This window comes from Castor canadensis, chromosome 9 (genome assembly GCF_047511655.1).
Source record: "Castor canadensis chromosome 9, mCasCan1.hap1v2, whole genome shotgun sequence".
Lineage (NCBI taxonomy): Eukaryota > Metazoa > Chordata > Mammalia > Rodentia > Castoridae > Castor > Castor canadensis.
In genome coordinates, this window is record NC_133394.1 from 139,021,825 (window position 1) to 139,045,260 (window position 23,436).

Below are 23,436 nucleotides of genomic sequence, written 5' to 3' on the forward strand. Positions count from 1 at the left end.
GTGGTAGGTCCTTAGGTCATTGGGGGGGGCATGCCCTTGAAGGGACTTGTTGCATCCAGACTTCTTCCTCTTTCTCTTTTGTTTCCTGGCCATATTTGCTCTACCATGTCCACCAGAGGTCCAAAGCAATGGGTCTGGCCAACTTGGACTGAAGTTTCCAAAATAGTGAACCCAAGTAAACCTCATCTCTTGATAAGTTTGTCATCTTGATTATCATAATTGAAAGGTGATTGCCACAGGATCCTTTAATTTTCCTTTCATCTTCTCCTTCAACCCTATATATAATTCTCCACTTCTCTCCACCAACTGCACCATGGAAACAGCAGGGACAGTGTTTTACTTCCTGCTCATTGCTACTTTCAAACTATTGCCCCTCTCTGTCTCACAAAAAATCCAGATGCTTTGGGACAGTTACAAATTGAACCTCCCACTTCCAATCTCAGATCTAGACCTTGTTAAAGAGGACATAGCAGTGATTCTATGGAAAGTGTCTCACGAAGTTGCATCTCACCAGAGACACTCCAGTACAAAAATACCCAAGAGGAAGATGCTGGTTGCTCCACACTGACAGAGAATGATGCTGGAGAAATCATGTTCTCTGTGGAATCCTACAAAGCAAGTGCACCAAAGCCAGAAAGGTAAACCCTTTCCTCCTGTGATGACTATCTAGCACCCTCTACAGACAAAACTTTACATCTGGCCAGCTGGCAAAGGAATAGTATTGAAAGGGACCAGTTTGGTTTTCACAGAACAACAAAGTCTAATAGATTTTGAGTTAATTTTTCTGGATTTATAAAGCCAACACTCATATCAACTAAAAGTAATTTTGTCTCCTCATAGATCTTCTGACATTGGGCGGTTAGAAGAATGACACCACCAAGTTCTGGGTCGGGCTCCCAGTGTGGTCACTCACGTGGCATTTGATGATCTCGACCAATTTACTGAGTTGCCATCTGACCATGTGAAATTGAGGAGTGATCATCCCAATCTCATAGAATTTCTCAGATGATTAAAATAGATAATGATTATAAAAGTCTCTATACAGAGCTCATAACAAACATTTCTTTAAGTGTTTAATAGGATGGAAAATGAAACCTTTTTTATTATCGTTACATTCAGCCCCAGAGAACAGTGGTAGAGCTGCCAAATAATTCCTCTAGGCCTGCTTACAGGTTGTTCATGTGATCATTTGAACTCCCATCCATCCAACTAATCAGAAGCCCACAGCCATTAGGAGATGGAATTTGTTACTATGGTAGTGAGTCTTGGGTCCATGTAGACCGTTGGATTTTCTCTCACTATCTGTAGATGGGAAGGGTGTGTCTCATTCAAGTGAAGGTTGCAGTTTCCAAGTAGCCATCTCAAGGATACAGAGTTGTCTGAAAGATAGACAAACAAGACTCTTATAAGTTTTTATTGCTCCGTAAGAAAGTTACTAATCTATGTACTAAAATAGAATTTAAGGACATAGTTCTTAGAAGAGCTTTAAAAATGTCTGCCATAATTTGGTGTGTACAGTCCTGCTTGCTCCTTGGAGAATTCTTCTTTTATACAACTTTTTAAAAAATAGGATACATTTGTGGCATAGTGGAGTTTTTAAAAAAAACTTTTATTGTTTTATTATTCTTATGTGCATACAACGCTTGGTTCATTTCTCCCCCCTGCCCCCACCCCCTCCCTTACCACCCCCCCTCCCCCACCCCCTCAATACCCGGCAGAAACTATTTTGCCTTCATCTCTAATTTTTTTGAAGAGAGAGTAGTATAAGCAATAACAGGAAGGAACAAGGGTTTTTGCTAGTTGAGATAAGGATAGCTATACAGGGAGTTGACTCACATTAATTTCCTGTCTGTGTGTGTTACTTTCTAGGTTAATTCTTTTTGATCTCACCTTTTCTCTAGTTCCTGGTCCCCTTTTCTTATTGGCCTCAGTTGCTTTTAAGGTATCTGCTTTAGTTCTCTGCGTTAAGGGCAACAAATGCTAGCTAATTTTTTAGGTGTCTTACCTATCCTCACCCCTCCCTTGTGTGCTCTTGCTTTTATCATGTGCTCAAAGTCCAATCCCCTTGTTGTGTTTGCCCTTGATCTAATGTCTGCATATGAGGGAGAACATACGATTTTTGGTCTTTTGGGCCAGGCTAACCTCACTCAGAATGATGTTCTCCAATTCCATCCATTTACCAGCAAGTGATAACATTTCGTTCTTCATGGCTGCATAAAATTCCATTGTGTATAGATACCACATTTTCTTGATCCATTCGTCAGTAGTGGGGCATCTTGGCTGTTTCCATAACTTAGCTATTGTGAATAGTGCTGCAATAAACATGGGTGTGCAGGTGCCTCTGGAGTAACCTGTGTCACAGTCTTTTGGGTATATCCCCAAGAGTGGTATTGCTGGATCAAATGGTAGATCAATGTCTAGCTTTTTAAGTAGCCTCTAAATTTTTTTCCAGAGTGGTTGTACTAGTTTACATTCCCACCAACAGTGTAATAGTGGAGATTTATTGTGACAATTCTAAATAACCTTACATTGTACCTTGGTTGAATCACCCCCACCACCCTGCCCAAACCTTACTCTAATTAAAGCAAGTGGCTTCATCGTTCTATTTCACACATGTATATGAAGCCCATCAACCATATTCCCTCAATGCACATAAGCAGAGACTGCTCCTGCTCGCTCCCTGGGGAATTCTTAAGGTGGTGCCTGTCTACAGCTTCTTGTAATGAGAGAATAAGATAAAAAAAGGTAATAGCTGAAGTCCCTGCTTTTGTCACCTCAAGGATATCCCGATTTCCCTTTGTTCTAGTGTCTGTCTTAGGAAATACTCACAACTTATCTAATGGGACTTTGATTTTGAGGACTGATTTTTAGGCTCAGAGATCCAGTGTTTACAAGCTGTTGGACAGATTTGAGTGGACAAGAGGTGAAAAAGCTATGACTAGATATCATGAGTTAAGTGCCATCACAGTAGAGAGCATTAAAAATGGCTGAGTGGCGACTCCATTTATGTTTCACAAATCCAGCAATTGGATTTCTGACCCAATGGGAAAATCCAAGGCCGAGGAAGAACTTACTAACCATTACTCCCTGCTTATTCTCCCATAAGATCTTTTCCCGCTGACAGCTTGGAGCAATCTAAAGCAGCAGAGTGGGTGAGGAGATAAAAGGAAAGAAAGGTAAAATCAGTGATATTTCCTCCTCCACTTTAACTCCTCAGGACTGCAGTAAGTCCTGGTAGAGACTGCAGGGGAGAAGTTTGCTTTGGAAAATAAATTATTTTATTAAGCTGTTTTACACTGCTTCACATAGGAAATTGAGGATTAAATATCAAAATGGAAGCGTTTCTTAAAATACAATGGATTCTAGAGTTTTAAATTACCATAAAGAATTATCTAGAGATGGAAAGAAGGTATCTTAAAAATATTTCAAAGGCTACAGTTAAAAAATACATTTTTCTAAATAGAGGAGATGAACCAATTCAGGATATAATACATGGAAATGTCACAAAGAAACTCCCTGTATAGCTATCCTAAACAAGCAAAAATGTCATTTTATTTTTCTTTTACAAAATCACAAAACAGGAGAGTGAAACAGGTCCTGTCTGGTGGGTTGGTACCAGTGGGAGGAGGGAGAATGTAGAGAAAGGGTATAGGAGGGTGAATATGGTGCAAATACTGTGTATATATGTATGCTAATGGAAAAGCAAACCATTCCTGTTGAAACCACTCCAAGAATGGGAGAGAGTGGGGATAAAGAAGAATGATGGGGGGTTTGAATTCAACTATGATACATCTGATATATTGTAAGAACTTCTGTAAATGCCTACCTCCAGCACAATAAAAAAAAAAGAAAATCAAAAAAGTACATTTTCTGTTTTACCTCAAAAGCTAACAGCATTCAATCAAGTAGTTATATATAAATCTATTCAGTGTGAACGAAAAAGCACAGTCCTGGCAGAGGAACCAATAATGTATCACCAATAATGACATTTATATATTCACTCAAGAAAATTCCTGTGCAATAGGTTAATAAATTAATTATATCAATGAATATATTATGCTCACTAAAAGTTTGCTTCAGTCTTTTTCGTTTAATGTATCTGTGTATCCACATAAGGTGAAAATGATAGTAGTTGGATTTGCATGGCAAAGCTACTTTCTAACAGAAATCCATGTTCAAAGTCACAAGTGACTGTTGAGAGTGTAGACAATCTATCCTTAGAGTAAAATGGCCACTTCTAAGGTGGTGAGACAGAGAGATGGACAAGATTAACTTTATTTGGTGGATCTGCGATTCTCTGAAGGTATATCATCTTTGTGCTTTCATTTAATTAATCATTGCCCTGAATCTCATATTTTCACTTAGGCTGTTTAACTTTGAAGTTGGTGGCCGCTTAACTAAGAATATATTACTTGGAATAACACCTAAGCCTATGTTAAAATGAATCTTACCATGTTAGTGAAGGCCAACACTGAAATAACAGGCAAATCCTTAAATGTAGGTGGCTTATGAGAACAAAAGTTTATTTCTAGACCTTATAAAGTCCCAGAGGGTGTTTCTGGTAAGTATGAATCTCTATTTTAAGGATCATTTGAAAGACTCAGCTCCTTATATGTCGTGATTCCACAGACTTTAACACATGCCTTCCAAAGTTGTTGCTGAACAAGAGCAAGTATGAAAGGTCTTTGCTGGGAAGTTTGTATGGCTTCCAGCACTTCTACCAGGCCATCATTTGTTCACAAGGCCACATCTGGGTGCATGGTGCCTGCACTGTGTTTGCCATGATTCCAGGAGGAAGAATGGATGAGATTCATAGACGGCTAGCTAAGTTCCATTATACCTGCTATATTCTACTTATATGCAAACTGTCTTCTTGTAGTCATGCTTTTCAAATTATTTTATAAGCTCTATTTTAAATTGGGGAGTACAGGGAAATTTTCTTCTCCATCTCCAGAACTTTGCACCTGTGTTTTTTAATCTTTGAATAATCTTTCCAGAATCTGAGGTCTCCACTCATATGTTACCTTTCAGAGAGGCCTTTTCTCACAGTTCCAGATTGAGCAGCACTACTATCCACTCAGACACACATCAACACACACGCTAATTTTCTTTATCCTGTATGTAGATTGAGTTACGTAGGACATAGGAAACCACAAATGCCAGTTCCTTTAACGTCATGCTATAAACTGAGTACTCCTCTCTGACCTACGATAAAAAGTGTTTTAGGTTAAGTAAAAACATTTTATTACAAAAGAAGTTTTAAGATATTAAATGAGCAATATAGTCTTCTGGACTTTTTATGGTTTGTAAGGAGGACTTTAGAAATTAACTAGATTTAGTTATTAGGAGTCTTGTTTCCTACATGAGGTATATACGGGAATACTAGTTGATTCATGTTTCCAAATGATTCCAAGACTATATTAGTAACTTTTTATGTGTTTTCCCCTGTCAGCTTTGCTGTCTTAGTAGAATTCTCAAGTCTCTTATTAAGAAAGAAAAGTCTATACATTATGCATGGATTGGAGTTGGCAGAAGGTAAGCAAAAGAGATTGTTGTGCTCTATGAGAATCAATAAATGCAGTGCACTAGCTTATTTTTACCTTATCACGTTCAAGTATGAGAAGAAGTCTCAATGGCATTCAAACCTATCTTCTTTCCAATAAGGAATGTAGTCCAGTGCTAGCCCATTTTTATTAGATGACTTAGCAGAAGCTCAGAGAGTTAAATGACTTTCTCAGTGTTAACAACTCATAGTTTATAAGAATGGATATACTTCAAAAGTTCTCTTTTCAGTGTTTTGCCTATCTGTATAAAATGAACTGTACTTTTCAAAGCAGAGAGAGATAGAGTATGAGAAAGAGAGACAGAGATAGAAAGATTTTCTACATGTTCTACACTCTCAAGAATTATCTACAGGAGTATGTAAAATTAAATTAATTATTAGAAAATAAATTGTATTCAGCATAAACTGACCATCTCAATAAATTTACAAAGTTCACTTTTTCTCTAAATAAAAGAAATTTGGGATGTCATGTTTTCCTCATCTGGTCTGGAAGGATGTGTCAAAATCTCAATGTTTATACAGTCAATTCATTCTATGAACAATTTCACAAGAGGTTCCTTTTGATTTAAGAAAATGGTCTATGTTCTGATTGTTTGGAAACCTATTTAGTGGCATCTTTTAATTAGAAAATAAACTTAGAGAATCTACCATCCATTTCTTTGCATCAACAAAGCCATTTCCAAAGATGAAATTATCTTCAGAAAACAAGAATGCAATTAAATGTATTCTTGTTGCATTTTACAGAAATTAGAGTCCATCTGAAATGCCTAATAATATAATTCCCTTAACTACACCAACCTGAAAAAAAAATAAGATCTAAGATGCTAGTAAGCTACTCATTGATAGGACTGCAGAAGAATAAGATTAATGAAACAACACAATTAAATTTCATCGTGGCTCTTAGTCATTGCATATAGGTCATGAAATTTCCTTGACTGCAGCAACAAAGGTTTTAAATCATTGGAAAAATAAACATGACAAGGTCCCATCTTCTTAATCAACAGGAAGGGCATTAATTGAGTGCAGAAGGGAATTTTGTTCGGTTTTAAATTCTTTGTTAAGAAACCCTCAACACCTGGAATTCTCCATTTCCCCTTGCTGTATTTATTCAATACATATGTACTGAATAGCTAGCCGTGCATTGCCAAGCATTGTGCAAAGTGCTGATGCCCAAAAGGAATTAGGTCATGGCTCTCACTTCAATATTCCTCAATCTCTAGCTCACAACCACATAAAGCAAATAATTATAATAGTTGATAGAATCTATAATATGAACATTCTATTGTGAGGTATAGCTATGCCAGCATTTCCTACAAGGCTATCTCAAAAGGCTTCTTGGAGAAAGAAGATCTTTACTGTTGAGTTCATAAAAACATTATCCAGTATGAACTTGGTCAATGTTCTTCATTTATTTCCGTATGGGTCTTCATTCACCAGGCTTTTCTTTACAGGGCCCAGGTATCCCATGGGAATACTTGAACACAGTTGTCAATCATCAAATCTATCCGAGATTCCCACCCATTAGTCCTTTTATACTTTCAGTAGATCCCATGTGCTCTGACTTTTTAACTGACCATTATGGTTTTAACCTTTTTCTACTTTTTGGAGTCTGTTCTCTTAGTACAGATTCATTTGCCCCCTGCCAATATTAATGTCCTTTGTGTGTATTTTATTTTCTGCTTCCCATATGACTGCAATATATTGGATTTATTTTATTATTTTATTTTTAACTAATCAAGATGCTATTAATTCAAGTAACTTCTTCCGTGTTCTTCATCAGTTCTCCCAGGTCTATGCCTCCTTAAAGGATAGCGTCTTTGTCATCTCCATACACATGGGTTTTTGTCTCTTTAATTTTTATTTGCATTATCTCTTCTACTTTTCCTACAAAAGTTCTCCCAGGCACAAGAAAATTCAAAGTTAGAAGTGAAATGTGACTTGAAAAACAAAATAGGCTCTTATTCATAGGGATGTAGCCAGTAGTCCTGATCGCTATACACACACATTGCAATCGAATACACACATGATACAAGGATGGTGGACAGAAAAGCCATATTTCTCACTGTTGGATTATTAGATAAGCAAATGGAGGTGGTTAGAATGATCCATGTGGCAGGGGATTCAAGAAAAATATATCAGTATGAACCATGCTTACCTTAATATGGTTCAGATGGTTACATACAAAAATATCTATAGACATGGTTATATACATGAATTAGCATGGAGGCATATATTCTATTGCTCTAACAGCTGAGAGGGCCTAGAAGCAAAGATACTGTGTAGCCCTGATCACATCTAGGGCCTAAATTTTGTTTTCTAATATCACTCTTCAATAAAAGGAAACAAGGCTCCCAGGAGAAATGATTGTAGGACTGGGGAAGAACATACATAAAATGAAACTGGATCATTTTGTACTTCCAGAAAATAAGGAAAAACTAAAGCAAACCCAAAAATTAAAAAGTAAAGAATGTATAATGACATCAAAGGGACATAGGAACCAAATGAATGAATTTTCAGTGACCAAAGCTGGAAGAATTTGAGCAGTGAAATAAAGAATGTAGGATTATATTTTAACCCAAAGTATAAAATAAATATCTATGAAACCAAGATGAAATGAACAAATGATTAAAGAAATAAATTAACAGAGAAGACTAGGCAAATCTCTGTGGAAATAATTTCTGTATATTTTTCTGCCCTCATGAGATGGAGAATAACTTCTCTTTTCTTAAGTATGGGCTACACATAAGAATTTCCTTTTCCTTTCAAAGAAGATGGTATGAAAAAGGAATGAAATGAATTACTTTGCAGTTACAAAGAAGAAGAGGAAACAAAGAAAGGAATGGTAGAGAGTGAATAATATTGAAATACATCACATCTGTGTAGAAACATGACACAATGAAACACACTGAAAGCTGTTGAACAATGCAGATTAGGGAGAATAGGGTAAGGAAGAGTAATAGGAGGGCTGAGGTGAATAAAGTACAATGTAATTACAGGTAAAATACCAAGGCAAAACTAACTGAACAATGAAGGGACACGAATACCCTAAAGGACAGGAATGTAGAAAAAAATCATGTGAAGGGGAGGGTACTAGACAGAGTGGGAAATGAAGAAGGCAATGGAGTGTGGATATGGTTGGTGCACTTTCTACACAGGTAGGAATGTGGAACATTGAAACCTGTCAAAGTCACTTTAAAAAGGGGGGTAGATAAAGAGGGAGAATAATGAAAAGAATGAATCAAACTGGGGTGCAATCTATGTAAACATGGAAAATCACAACAAAACCCCCCATGCAACTATCATATACATATTTCATACATATCATAATAAAAACTTCAAAAAAAAAACAAGCCTGACAAACAGTATCTCATGTAGGTGATCATGTTCAACCTCGGTAGTTGTAAGTCATGTTGGTAGTAGGTAACCTTGATAGAATGTGATGAAAATGACATTTTACCTCTGCAGTCTTGTTTCTAAAAGCATATAGCCTGAGTCTAATCATGAGTAGAGTATACAACAAGTCCCAACTAAGGGACACATAGAAAATACAGGCTGCTTAAGAAAATGTGGTATCTATACACAATGGAATTTTATGCAGCCGTGAAGAAGAACGAAATGTTATCATTCGCTGGTAAATGGATGGAATTGGAGAACACCATTCTGAGTGAGGTTAGCCTGGCCCAAAAGACCAAAAATCGTATGTTCTCCCTCATATGTGGCCATTAGATCAAGGGCAAACACAACAAGGGGATTGGACTATGAGCACATGATAAAAGCGAGAGCACACAAGGGAGGGGTGAGGATAGGTAAGACACCTAAAAAGCTAGCTAGCATTTGTTGCCCTTAACGCAGAGAAACTAAAGCAGATACCTTAAAGCAACTGAGGCCAATAGGAAAAGGGGAACAGGTACTAGAGAAAAGGTTAGATCAAAAAGAATTAACCTAGAAGGTAACACACACGCACAGGAAATCAATGTGAGTCAACTCCCTGTATAGCTATCCTTATCTCAACCAGCAAAAACCCTTGTTCCTTCCTATTATTGCTTATACTCTCTCTACAACAAAATTAGAAATAAGGGCAAAATAGTTTCTGCTGGGTATTGGGGGGGGAGAGGGAGGGGGCGGAGTGAATGGTAAGGGAGGGGGTGGGGGCAGGGGGGAGAAATGAACCAAGCCTTGTATGCACATATGAATAATTAAAAAAAAAAAAAGAAAAGAAAATACAGGCCGCTGTTCCACAAAATGGACAATCTAGCAAGAATAAGGCAAGTCTGAGAAACTGTCACAGTCTAAAGAGGCATGATAACTAAATTTAAAAATGTGTCTAGATAGGCTCCTGGAACAACAGAAAGGAATTTAGGGAAAAAGTAAGAAACTGAATCAAGTGTGAATTTTAGTTATAAATAAATACATACCAATACTGAAACAATGTGCCAGAGTAATGTAAGTACTTTACTTGAAATTTTTATATAAATATACAACTATCCTAAAATAACAAAAATATACTTCTAAAATAACAAAATGGGGCTGGAGGCAAGGCTCAAGTGGTAGAGTGCCTGCCTTGCAAGTGCAAAGTCCTGAGTTCAAATCCCAGTACTGCCAAAAATAAAAAAAACTAAAAATAAAATAAAATAAAGAAATGTATAATTGCTAGGAAATGACACAACAGAAGGAAAATTAAATTCTGGAGCACATCTTTAGAATGGTAGTTTGGCTGACACATTGAGATACATGATACAAAGTAAAGACTTTTAAACAATTACTCCATTTCTATCTTTTTGATTTTTTTCAGTGTTCACTCAATAAATTGGGTAGAGCTAGAATTACACAAACGATGCATGTAAGCAAAACTCACAGTTTCACTGATGGTTCTTCAAATGAATCTTTCCATTTCTTTGATCTTGGGAGATAGATAAAACCCTAAAACTACCTAAACTACATTACTTATTTCTTATCTCCCATGCTCAGAGTATGTCTCATATTTATAAATTCAGCTTTTATCTTAGAAGTTGATTTGAGCTGTGGAATTAGTAAATCTGTGTCCTAATCCAAGCCCAAGGTACCCTTCTAAGACGATAGATAGTGCCTGCAGCTCCCACCCACAGTGTTGGGAGACAAACTGAATAATTCACTGAAAAAAAGAGAAAGAGACACGTATTACATCATCCCACTCAAGTACCTTCCAGCAGATTCTTTGAAATGATCAAAAAGATCCAGGCAGACAAAAAATAGTAAACATGTACAACATATTTCTTTTGCTATGTTTTCTGGAAGCTGCCCTGATATAGTCAACAGTGTCAGGCACAGCTATGGAGAAAATGGAGGAAGATTTTTCTGAAAGTTTTCTCGTGAACTTTCTTCCTATACTACAAGGAAAGTATAATAGGAAATATAATGAAAACTAAACGTCTATCCTGGTCCAGCTGTGGAAGGCAGCAGTCAACTCTTTCTAAGAGAATCTTTTCATGGAACTAATGACTGGAGACAAGCATGTATCAGAATTTGTCGTTTGCTGTTTCTTCATTCTTCAGTTAAGTGACTATGACAGCCATCTTGGCTTGTTATGTATGGTAAGAAAAACTTGAACAAGTGAGAGAGATTATCAGAAGTATGATAAACAATTCCAAATGTGTGTTAAGCATCACTGATATGAGGTGTGCACCGAGGGTGTCAGCAAGGAGCCCGGATTCCACAGAGGCCAGAGGAGGAGGCTTTGCAGAGATTAAGCTGAGATCTGAATGCTGAGTAACAACTTGAAGTTTTAAGAAAATAAGAAAGACACTCTGGGCTAACATGACAGAATACCCAGAAGTCTGAGGCTGAGAGTTGAGACTGGATCATGCAACTGCAAGCTGTAACTTTGAGGAACAAAGTGTCACTTAAAGATACAGTATTTGAGTGGTGTTGCACTGATGAGAGTGAAGACTAGGAGAGGACAGCAGGAGATAAATTTAGAGATAGATATGTCATATTATAAAAGAACATTATAGCCCAGGTTCATGATTTTGGACAGTAGGCAGTAAGGAGTAAATGAGTGATTATAAATGGAATAAGCATTAGCATTTAATAATTTTTAAAACACAGTGGGATAATTATATTACTTGATAACACTTCTATTTGAACAGCCACAAAACTTAACATAGATAGTATAAGCCGAGGAGGGGGTTTTGCTAACTGTAAAGATTTTATAGCTAAGACCTGTTTCCTTGATAATTAATGTGTGATGTGACAACTGTAAAGACATTTGATTCTTCTATGCCCTCTAGTTTTATAATATCAGGAAATAGAAGCAAAGAAAATCAATATCGTGCAGATTGCGAGCCAGTAGACTAGCATTTTGCACCCTGTTATTCAACGAATATTTTTTAAATACTTACCATATAAATATCTAATGGTCCCTTTGTCAGTGACCATTTGTGTAAAGGTGAATAAGAAGATTGCTCAAGGTAGATGGGTGAGGGCATTTCTGTAGAGACTGGAGGACTTTGTTTATGGAGGGGAGGGAAGAACTGACTGAGTTTTGGAGCTCTAGAAAACTGCTGAGTTTAGTCTTACAACACTTAGGAGGTACCTACTACCCTAGGGTCTAACTCACAGCAAAGGCTGAGACAATGACCATCCTCTGCCCACTGCACTCACACAGGTGAGGCTGTACAGTGCATAACACACATAACTTTATATGGTAGTCTTGCTTTTCACTTCTGTGCATGTATGTAATGTTATTAGTTAAGTAACTATCTGTGAAATAGGAAAAACAGTATCTACCTCCTGAATTGGAGTGAGAATAACAGAAGTTAATATAGATAACACTATGATAAAAACTGTATGAACTTTGGTTCACACTACTAATTTCCATGCAGAACTTCATAAACATTTTACATAGTCAAATATGACCCTCTGTTCTTCAATATATGACTTTTAGATTAAACTTAATCAGCAATAATGTAAATTATATTCTTCCCTATTTCTCATATCTTAATTTTATATTTTTCTCTAATCCAAGTGAGATGTTTGCATAAATAGATAAGCATATGAAAAGTGCAGTAATAATGATTTTGTACACATGAGACAAAGATAACCCTTGGGTTAAATACCCTATGTCGTTCATTTCTTTCCAGTGGACTGGGACTTATTAGCTCAGAAGCTCACTAGTGCCCAACTCACATTTTCAATACATGCACTTTTTTTCCCTCTTTGTGGGGGGGTTCTTTTTCCCTTGTTCTGTTTTGTTTGAGACAGGATCGCTCTATGTTACTCAGGCTTGTCTCAAATTTCTGGGATCAAGTGACCCTCCTGCTTCTGTCTTCCTAGTACAGCTATTTTAAATAGGTCCAGTAAACAGCTTTTTAGTCAGTTTAGAGCTTGGCTGGTTTGCATATCCAACAAAACCAAACTCACCTCTGTCAGATGTAGGTGAGATAAATCTCAAGGCTAGGAAAGACCCATGTTGACTTCCCACCGCTGCCTAGACTTCCCTGCTCCTGTAACCCTGTCAAAGTGCTGCCCAAATCAGCACTTTGTGATGCTTCCACCTTGTGCTCATGTATTTTTCCATGGTCAGCAGCTTTTCCCCAATCCATTAAATTCAATACAAGATCTTTTTGTTTTTACTTCCTTTGAATATCTGGAGTTTCTTGAGACATTTATTGAGTAGTTTATGCATCCTGTAGCAATTTTGAATTTCCAAATATCAGTTCTATTTCAGAACTCTTAACCTATTCCAATGATTGAACTTTATCTGTATCAATATCCAATTTCTACAAATAATGTTTTGACAATGTGGGTAGTGTAGGCTTCCTCTCATTATTCTGTTTAATTTCTTTTTCTATTTCTCTGCATATATTGTGTCACCTCTGTTTTTAAATTGCTATAAAATGCAACCTTTGGGATTTTGTTTGGGACAATGAAAAATTTATTAATTACTGCAATGAGAAAGTAACTCACCTCTCTGCATTACTGAGTGTCCCCAATAGGAATATTTTGTGTTTTTCCATTAATGTAGATATTCTTTATGTTCTCCAATTATATTTTATAGTTTTCTGGTATAGGTCTTCAGGAGTTTTATTTAAGCTATTCCTATGTACCAAGCAGATTTTGGTGATATTACTAACAAGATATTTTAGATAGTCTCTTTGTGATCATTACTAAGGTATGCAAAATTATAGCTTTTTGAATATTTATCTTACCTTTACTTAACATTTTCATTAGTTCTGCTTCTCATTTGTTTGGCTTGACACAAGTATTCCAGTCACTTTAGTGGAACTGACTGTTTCTAGGGGCTCATCATAAAGAATAAGACTTTTATTTTTTGGTTTGGTGTGGTAACACAAGGGCCTTGCACTTGGAGGCAAGTACTCTGCCACTTAAGCCCACCCTTAGTCCTTTTTATTTTAGTTTGTTTTCAGACAGGGTCTCATATTTTTGCCTGGGCTAGTCTTAATAAAGTAAAATTTTGGTTCAAGGCATTAGAGAAGGCGGAGTTATCAGTTTTTGTTTTCAGGTAGTAGCTTAGAAACTAGTTATTTAGGTGTTGCTGGGAATGATAAAGCAAAAGTACGCACTAGATTGACTGAACAGTGGAAAATAGGTCTTTGAAATATCAGAAAGGCTCTGGTCCTCAGTGACAAATGCTGCCTCAGAAATAACTGAGGATTAAATCAGGAAGTAAATAGTGAGACTCAGGCCTCCTGCCTTGTGATTTTCACTGTTAATTTGGAGTGTTTCAAAAATAGAAAGTTAACCAAATTAAGGGAAGAAAACACCAAGACATATTAAATAGCAGTAAAGATCAAAGAAATAAGAGAAAAGCAAAAGTAAGTGTTTTTCTAATAAAGAATGGGACCTTGAGAGCTTGTTTGGAAGTTCTAGCAAGGGAGCGCAGCTACTCGTATACCTTTGACCAAAGAACAGTCCTCCTCTATCAGTGATGGTCGTCCTCTTCAACCGTGCAGCTTGGGAGGGACACACATGGAGCCATAAGGGAGGATGGGAACACCTGCCTAGACAGACAGATCAGCCAAATCAACCCTGGCGCTCAATGGAGTGACAGATCGCCCTCACATCCATGGGATTTAGGCATGAAAACAAACAAACAAAAAAGAATGGGATATTCGTCAAATAGCAGTGGGGTTTGTTGACGGGGTAACACTAAAAGACTAGAGACCAAGAAGACACATTTCAGTCAATGGATCTATTTCATAACATTTCAAAGGAGGAAAACAAGGAGGTAAAAGGTGAGTGAAAGTTACAGCAAAGTATATAGGAAAATTCCTCCACACTTGCATTCCTTGGGCTAAACTACTCTTATTTTGACAGTTGAGCTTCACTTCAGCTTAGGGCTGGATGAATGAGTCTCCACTGAGACTTGCTCGTGCAGAGAATTACAGTTTCTGCACATGGTGTCCTTATAGGAAATTAATTATGATACCCGTTTACTAATATTTTGAGAGAAATTGGTGGAACCAATATAATGATCTTTCAAGCATCCCAGCCTCACTTCTTTCTAGCAAATGGGGTATCAGAGAAAGCCATATGGATGTTCACTTTGCTCACAGCAAGGCTATTGTCTCTACATGACATGCTTATCGTAGGCTATGGAATTGTGGCTCCCATGGAAGATGGTTAGTTGGTATACTGCTGACCATGATGCGCTACTGAGAGAGTGTCTACTTTTAACTTCAGAATGCAAAAAAAGTCTGTGGCAATCAAAAGTTCAGTCTTAGTGCCTCGATTTGATATTTTCATCAAGACCTAGACAAGACCTTCATAAGCTCATTAAGTTTGCTTAGTACACCAAGCTTACAGTGTCAGTCACAATCATGAGAAACAGCTTGCAAAGTGGCCCAAGGGAGCTACATAAAGTTTAGTAAAAAGTAGCTGTGTGTGAAATTAAAAAGCAAATCCTGAATAGACAAAGGGAAGAATAATTGCTTTAGGAATGTGGTCAAAGTAAATTGTGGGAGTCTGATTCATTATAATCCAAGCAGGGATTAGAGCTGGAACATGGAGCTTTTAAAAATACTCATTGATTTTTAAAATTTATTTAAGAAATACTCTTAAATCAGGAAACTGCTGGTGACAAGCACCCCTCTGGGACACTCCTCAAGTTCAGGCACTGTGTTTGGGATGCTTTTACCTCTTCAGCATCCAGAGCAGTGCTTGATTCAAAGTTTTGCCTGGATTTGATGAAGGAGACAAGTGAGGAGGGAGAAGGGAGGGCAGAAAGAAAGAAAGACCTGAAACAGGAAGGAGACAGTGTTCTACAATGTAGAAGTAGATTCTCCCTGGGACAGAGACACACATAGTCTTCAAAAAAAAAGATGCTGGAGTCTAATGGAAAACTCATAAATATCAGTGTCAGAGGTCAATAACTCATAGTGAAACTTCAAGTTTCCAGTTTCTAATATATATACTTATGCAAACTTATCTGAGTTTCAGAGTGTTAGTATTTAACACAGGGATTGTTTTAGTCTGTTTGGACTGCCATAACAAAATACCACAGGTTGGATGGACCAAACCATAGAAATTTATTTTCTCACAGATCTGAAATGTGGAAGATTAAGAAGCTTGGTGATGGTGAGAGGTCTTTCTGGTTTGTAGGCAGGTGCTTTCCCACTATAGCCTTACAAGGCAGAGAAGAAAAGGGACAGAAAGTGGGGGAAAGGATGAGGACAGAAAAAGAGAGAGAGAGAAAGAGAAAGAGAGAGAGTCTCCTCATCAGGTTACAGTCTTATTGGATTAGAGCCCTATTCATAATCTCATTGATACTTAATCATCTCCTATCCCAAATATAGATGCACTGGGGGTTATAGCTTCAATCTATGAATTTTGTGGGGAGAATTTAATCTACAGCAATGAAAAATTCTATTTTTAGCAAGATTATGGAAAATTTCAAAGATATATAAGTAAAAGTATAGATATATATTACATTTTTTAGCAGTACCTCTGTAAAATACAGAATGTGTTGACCCTCAAGTGAAGATAAATACACCTTAATCACACCTATTTTCCTTTTTATTTGCTTCTGGGTTAGAGGCATTTATAAAGTGCTACATTTAAATAAAACTCCATTTATCTAATTACTTCAAAAAAGTAGGACCGTGGCTCTTCATATGAGAAGCAATGAGAGATTTGTTATTTCTTCTTTTTCTTTCTAGAAAATGACTATGAGAAGGCACTGCAGGAATAAGATTTTAATAACATGGCATTGAAAAGAAAGGTGCTTTTCATGATAAATGGCTTATGCATTTAAAAGTGAGGTTTGTGGAAATTAAAAGTTAAATAGTATGGCTATACTATGTAGGTATTTAATCTTCTAGAATGGGTAGAAGTATGAACATAATTTTTGCATGTGAAAATCAAAATTCACCATTGAAATACAGATTAATAGTTCTTTAGTTAGAATACTAGAGTTTCACAAACCTTTCATCTCTGCAGCTGTGATCTAGCTGAATTTGCATTTCAAGGAATGTCCCAGAGTACAGTTTTTTAAGCCCTGGAACTGAAAACTTATTTTCTATCATCTTAAATGGGTCTTTGAAAAGCATGCCAACAGTGATAAAAAGTAAATATTTGCTCAAAGCATCTCTGTTATGGGGCAATTAGTTAAGTAATTATTTATTTTAAATGACATGGTTTTAACTCGTAACTTTATGTCAGCTAATTGAATGTTATAAATCATTACCAATCTTTGGGTAGCAGTTCACAGGTAGACAATGGTATTTCCCATGTGACAGGAGCTGTGTGTTTGTGGCTTGAACTCCACTGTCCCTTCTGTCTTATGTTCTTTACATCTATTTTTCTTCTGCAAGATGAGCAAAGCATCAAGCTTAATACAACTCAGTTTTGCTTCAATAGAACATGCATTCTAATGTGTAAACACTTACCAAATAATCAAGCAGGCATGGGCTAGAGGGGGGCTCCAGTGGTAGAGTGCCTGTCTAGCAAATGCCAGGCCCTAATTTCAAACCCCAGTATCAATAAATAAATAAATGACAAAGCGTGCTCAAATAAAAATAGAGAAGTACATAACTCCAACACTAACCCAATATGTGCCTTTTGTAATAGTTTAGAGAAAATAGATTGGCATGATGAAACTCTAATAAAAATGTTAAGAGAAGAATATGAAAGAAAAACTGCAAAAATGTGAGAGAGTAGCATTGGAAAGAGCTTTTATTATTTTGTTAAATATGTGTGCCTCTCCTCAGAGGAAGGCTCTGCTCCACTCTTATCCTGCCCTTTCCCTCATCTTCACCTGGCCTGGGCCAGCCTCTGGATAAAGGTATTACCATTCCAGCTAATTCTATTGGGAGAGGACACTCTTTTTAAAGAAATCTTAGCAACTATGGGAGGAAGGGTATAGCAACTTCCACAACTTGCAGTTTCAAAGTCATTCTTTGGTTTTGCAAAGAATGTTCAATAAAGTATGAACCTATGGCATGTGTGGTCAACATACTGGGAGTTCAGTGAATTTATTTTTTTATTATTTTGCTGTGACTATAATAAAAGCAGCAGGAAAACATGTCATTTTCCATTTGTAGACTTTGGGTTAATAGGACTGTGTTGCAGCAAATTGCAAGGTATACTATGACAGTTTCAATAACAACAGTAATAATAATGGAAAAGTTAGTAATTGATAAAATTCTCAGTGCCATTTGGGTTTTGTTTTTAATTTTAACTTTCTCTTAAGTAGAAATTCAGCTAAATATTTACCATAGATGTAAATCAGGAAATAAAATAGAGGCAATATTTTTATTCTGGGTTTCTGTCATTTGCCTGATAAATCAAAAATTATTCTACAAAGATGTCAGTTCTCTATCAAGTTCTGTGACTTCACAGCCCTGTTCAGAATTCTGAATCTTCTGTGTTAACCTTCCCACTTAACTCATCCAAATATAAACTATGCTTCATTATGAAGTATGAGCTTCACTTTCGTTTCAGACTCACTAAAGTTGTATTCTAACAAAGTGTCATAAGTTGAATTTATGTAAAGTCCCACTTTCTATTCTTTACATTTGAGGTTCTAATGACAACATGAAAATCAGACCTCTTCTTCATTTTTTAAAACATTTGTTCAACTACTATCAAAAAAATACTTCTTTCTTTGTATTTTTCTTCAGTTTTATAGTCTCTCCAGAAAGGGAAGAAAGACTAATGTCTACATTGTTTTAACTAATAGTCATTCATAACAGCCTGGAAGGAAAGACATAGAATGGACTACACACTCCTGTTTTTGGTAGACAGTTAGATAATGTAAAGGATTTTCTCATTTGCCCTCACTGATAAATATACATTTGATGCATTTGTCAGAAAGGTGGGCTATACTATAGGAACAAATAGCCTCGAAATCCCCTTTCCTTATGTTTGTCATTTGCCCCATTGTGGGATACTGTGGCTTTGCTTCAAGTCATGTTCATTTTAGGATCCAGAATAATGGAACAATTTGTTGCTAGAAAGCTAGTAGTCATTACATCACAAAGAAAATAATCAGGCTTCAACTTGCAAATAACACATCTTTTTCACTGACATTTTATTGACTAAAGCAACTCACATGACCAATCCTGATGACATTGAGGAGGTAGAGTATTATTCTCTCATAGAAAGTAGCAACAAATGTTTTTGAAATTCTACTACTAACCATAACTGCTAACTGTGAGTCAAACATTATACAAGGCACTTACAAATATTTTAATCCTCATAATCATCTTAGAGGACAGGGATTTTTAGCACTCACTTTGCAAATGGTGAGAAAAACTCAGAATTGAAGCTTTCTCACACATTTCAGTAGTAGATGAGTCTAGGATTGGATCCAGATCTAGCTGACTACAAATTGTATTACTATGTTCCATGAAGGAGTGCATACATAGTAAGGGTTAGGATCACACTAGTATCCTCGGAATCCATGGGGAAAACTCAGCTCTGACTTTCTGTACGATCCATATTTCACAAAATGTGAAAACCATTCTCAAAATGCCATGTGAATTTATAAAGTTATCATCTCAGAGCGAAAATAAAATACATTGGTGAGGATAGTGACAGTCACAATAATATACAAACCCCACCCTGCAGAAAATCAGCATGATGAAACTGGTTTTTTGCTTAATTAACTGTTTGGGGTAAATACTTCTAGTGGACTGGATCCTTGACTTTCCCTCATGGATCAGGACTCCAGTTATGACCCATCTCCTAGGATGCTCTGCATTCAGAAAAGGAAACAGGGAGAAGGTGCATTTGCTTCTCATCCAATGCACCCTAGAAATCACTCATATTAGTTTTACTCTCCTTCCATTAGAAGGAACCAGTTATATGGCCCTAGGAAAGATGCCTTGGAAGTACGGCCCTTGACTGTGAAGTCATTGCCACCATCAACTGCACATTATAGAAATGGGCTCATGAATTTTTCGTGACTTCAAGGTACATCTGATATATAGAATATTGTCATTTTTATATAGACATTAAGTTGAAAGTGAATCAGTACCAAGGAGAATGCAAATAGTTTCTGTGCATGGGTGTTTTTTCTGGTGCCTTTTCTCCAAATGCAAGTAATGAAATTAAATATAACATGATCTTTACAAGAAACCTATTAAATGGCTTTCCAGATGCTTTATTAGCTATTATTAGAGTCATAATATCAAGTGTGATGAATTTCCTGCCCTCCTACCATGGCTTCTCACATTTGAGGTAAAATCCAAGAACTGTAGGAAACCTGTTTGGATTTCAACTGTAGCTGACAGGTAGCTAGAGAGCCTCAGTTTTTTCACCTGTAAAATGGGAATAAAAACAGTATCTGTTTATCACAAAATTGAGTCATTAAAGGCCCTTGTGAAAAGGAAATTAAAAGGACTAAACACTAACTGTATCATTTCATCTTCTACAACCCATATCAACTAGCACATACAAATATTGGCAGAGCCTATTTTCTGAGCATGGAATGCAAATTTAAGGCAATCCAGTTCCATTTATATTACCATGGCAAAATATCATATAAAAGTTTCAACTTCTAGAATGGAAATGCAGATGGGTCTGAAAATTGCTTTTTACTCTTCTCTAATGCCCCAACTTCCCAATTCTGTTGCCCACTCAGAGTTAAGACATCAAACTTTTGGCAGCTGTGGGAATTGATACCCTCCTGACCTAATTTCAATGAATCATGGCTAACAGGAGAAGTCTGAATTACCATCACTTTCTCCAGAGGGAGGGAGAACTTTTTCCTGGATGTATTGTAAACAGTTCCTTTAATTCCTAAAAACAAGCCTTGCCAAACTTGCTTATTAGTTAATAAAATCTTGTGATACACAAATTAAGGAATTTATCCCAATCTTGCTCCCAAACTTAAGCACACAAGTGACTCTCCTAGAAGTCATTGCAAAAGCAAATTTCTACAGTACATTCCTGGCTGTTCTTAGGTTGTGAGTCTGGGGGTGGGGACAAAGGTGAGAATTTATAACTCCCAGGTGATACTGAAAAACCACAGGACCTATGGCTGCCTGTCCAAAGCAACCACTGATGCTCAGCTGAAATTAAAAACACTGTCTTAATGATTATAGGCTTCCAGAGGGAACTTTTATTATTATTATTAATACCTGGTCCTTGAATCTGGAATTTGGCCACAAATCCTCTTGAAACTACCTGCTTCCCTGTGGTTTTTCAGTATGTAGCCAAAGGCTCTTTGAGATTATAATTACCCTTAACCCTTCCTACTGGTCTTTCACTGTTTGTTCCTATTTATCCCTTACATACTTCATTTCTCCTGCTAGCTCCCTAGCTGGGACCCACAAAATTATTTAGCCAAAGCATTGAGGAGTGCAAGAAAAGCAGTATGTAGCATATTTGCTTTTCATTTCTACACTTGGCTCCACCTGTTTAGCCTATGGGAATGGACCAAATTATCTTTTCTGACCTTCAATGTTCTCATCAGTAAAACAGAAATTTAATATCTTATGTGGATATGGGGAACAAGTAAAAGTATTTAGTTCAAAGTAGGAGCTCAATAAATATTCTGTCTTGCATTTTCTTCCTTGCTCCTTGTTTGCTCCTCTCCTTTCTTTTCTTTCATCTTCCTTTACTCCCTGTCCTTACCCCAAAGTCAAGGACAGGAGCTAGCCTCGCTCCATTCTCACTACTGAAAAGTCTTCCATATCTTGCTTCTTAAACTCATATCTTGCTTCTTTCCCTAAAACACCTCTCTAATTTTCAGCTTCTGAGAATCTGAAGATGTCAAGCCCCAGATCTTCCTATTTATAGGGTTCATTATTAAAATGAGCTCTCAGGAAGCCACATATGTGACTTTCTGTCTTAGTTTTATATATTATTTTATTATATATTATTTCTCAATACAACTGACACTGACACTTTTTTGTTACAATGTATTTTTCTCATACTCATGGCATAGGCAACATGAAAACAGAAAAGACAACTTACAAATATCTCAAAAAAAATTGATAGTTTTGAAAACTTTTCAGTCTGTCTACTATGGGATTAGGTTGTATAGTAAAACCTCAATAATAGGGACTCAGTAACAGTGGCATCAGTAACAAAATCAATGCCTACCTTTTTAGCGCTAATTCTATATCAGATCTTGTTTTATGAATACCTTTCATTTTAACGGATGTGGCTAGCCACACTGCATTGAGGACAGAAACTAATAAGTACATTTCTGTTAGGCATCTCAACAATTCTGGTATAGTTGTGCTCTGCAAAAGGACATTTGAGTCAAAGAGGGAATAAATATATGACATTGATTCCATCAGGTTATAATAGAGCTGAAAAATTCCTCTTGTAAATTTGTTGTACAATGTATTATCCTTGTGCTTGTTGTGATAAGCACAAATATTACTGCTGTACTGCCAGTCATATAAAAGTATAGCAATGTAATTATAGTACTTAATGTTTGCTGAATATAATAAATAATTGTGCTCCTGTCGTATGTATTTATCATGCTATACTTTTTACCACTATTTCAGAATATACTCCATTTACTTATATGAAAAAGTTTACTGTGAAACAGTATACTTTATTATGCATAGCAACTTCATGCATCTTGTGCGTATCATGTACTTTGATCATATCAGGGTCATAGCCAGTCCACCTGTAATGAATTTGCCTAAAGACATGTTGCCTGGAACATGGCTCCATCTTTAAATGAGACAGAATTATTTCACAGAAATGAAATCCTGCCTGCAAAGTGGAACTAGAGCTGCTAGGTTGCTGTTGAACTTTAGAGGGCAGTAAAAGAGCTGCCTGAAAAATCTGTACTTAGGAAAAAAAAATCTTCCCTAAATTATTTGTACAAACTTCACTGAAAGGAAAGGCTATTTTTAAAAGTTATTTTTAATAGTCTCTTTTTCATTAAATGAACATATTACCTCCTAGTATATTTTATATATAAGGACATTTTTTTCCTGTGAAAACCTTGTGAAAAAATTCAGAAGCAATTTTAAAAAGGAATGATTGGCTATAGTAAAATAATTTAGAATTTACTTAAGGTCATTTTATTCTATGCTTTAAAATTCAAGTTAAGAAGTACAAAAACACTTTTGGAGAATTGTAGTTACATAGGACCTAAACGATGATGTGGTCTAACTTGAACCAAGCTGACTTTTGCCCAAGTACAAACCTATTTACTTTAAGAATTTAAAAATATACCAACAAAAAAAAGTGAAATAACTTACTTTTTCAAGTAATTAGTGTTCCTTGATTACATTTTGTTACCCAATGAGGTTCACAACATCCAAATTTGTCCATCATTACAGTTTAAAAGCAAATGGTTCTAAAATTATTTTCCAAGTTCCCATTAAAGGTGACAATAAGAATTTCTCATATTGAATTTCTTCTCCCCCCTCAGTGACCCCAAATACAAGGCATGCAGTCATCAG

The 23,436-nt window shown here is 36.4% G+C and overlaps 1 protein-coding gene across 3 annotated transcripts in view; it reads left to right on the plus strand.

The window, feature by feature from the left end:
• Kcnip4 (potassium voltage-gated channel interacting protein 4) overlaps nt 1-23,436 on the plus strand; it is a 1,065,442-nt gene that overhangs the window by 423,326 nt on the left and 618,680 nt on the right. The gene's annotated exons all lie outside the window — the stretch shown is intronic.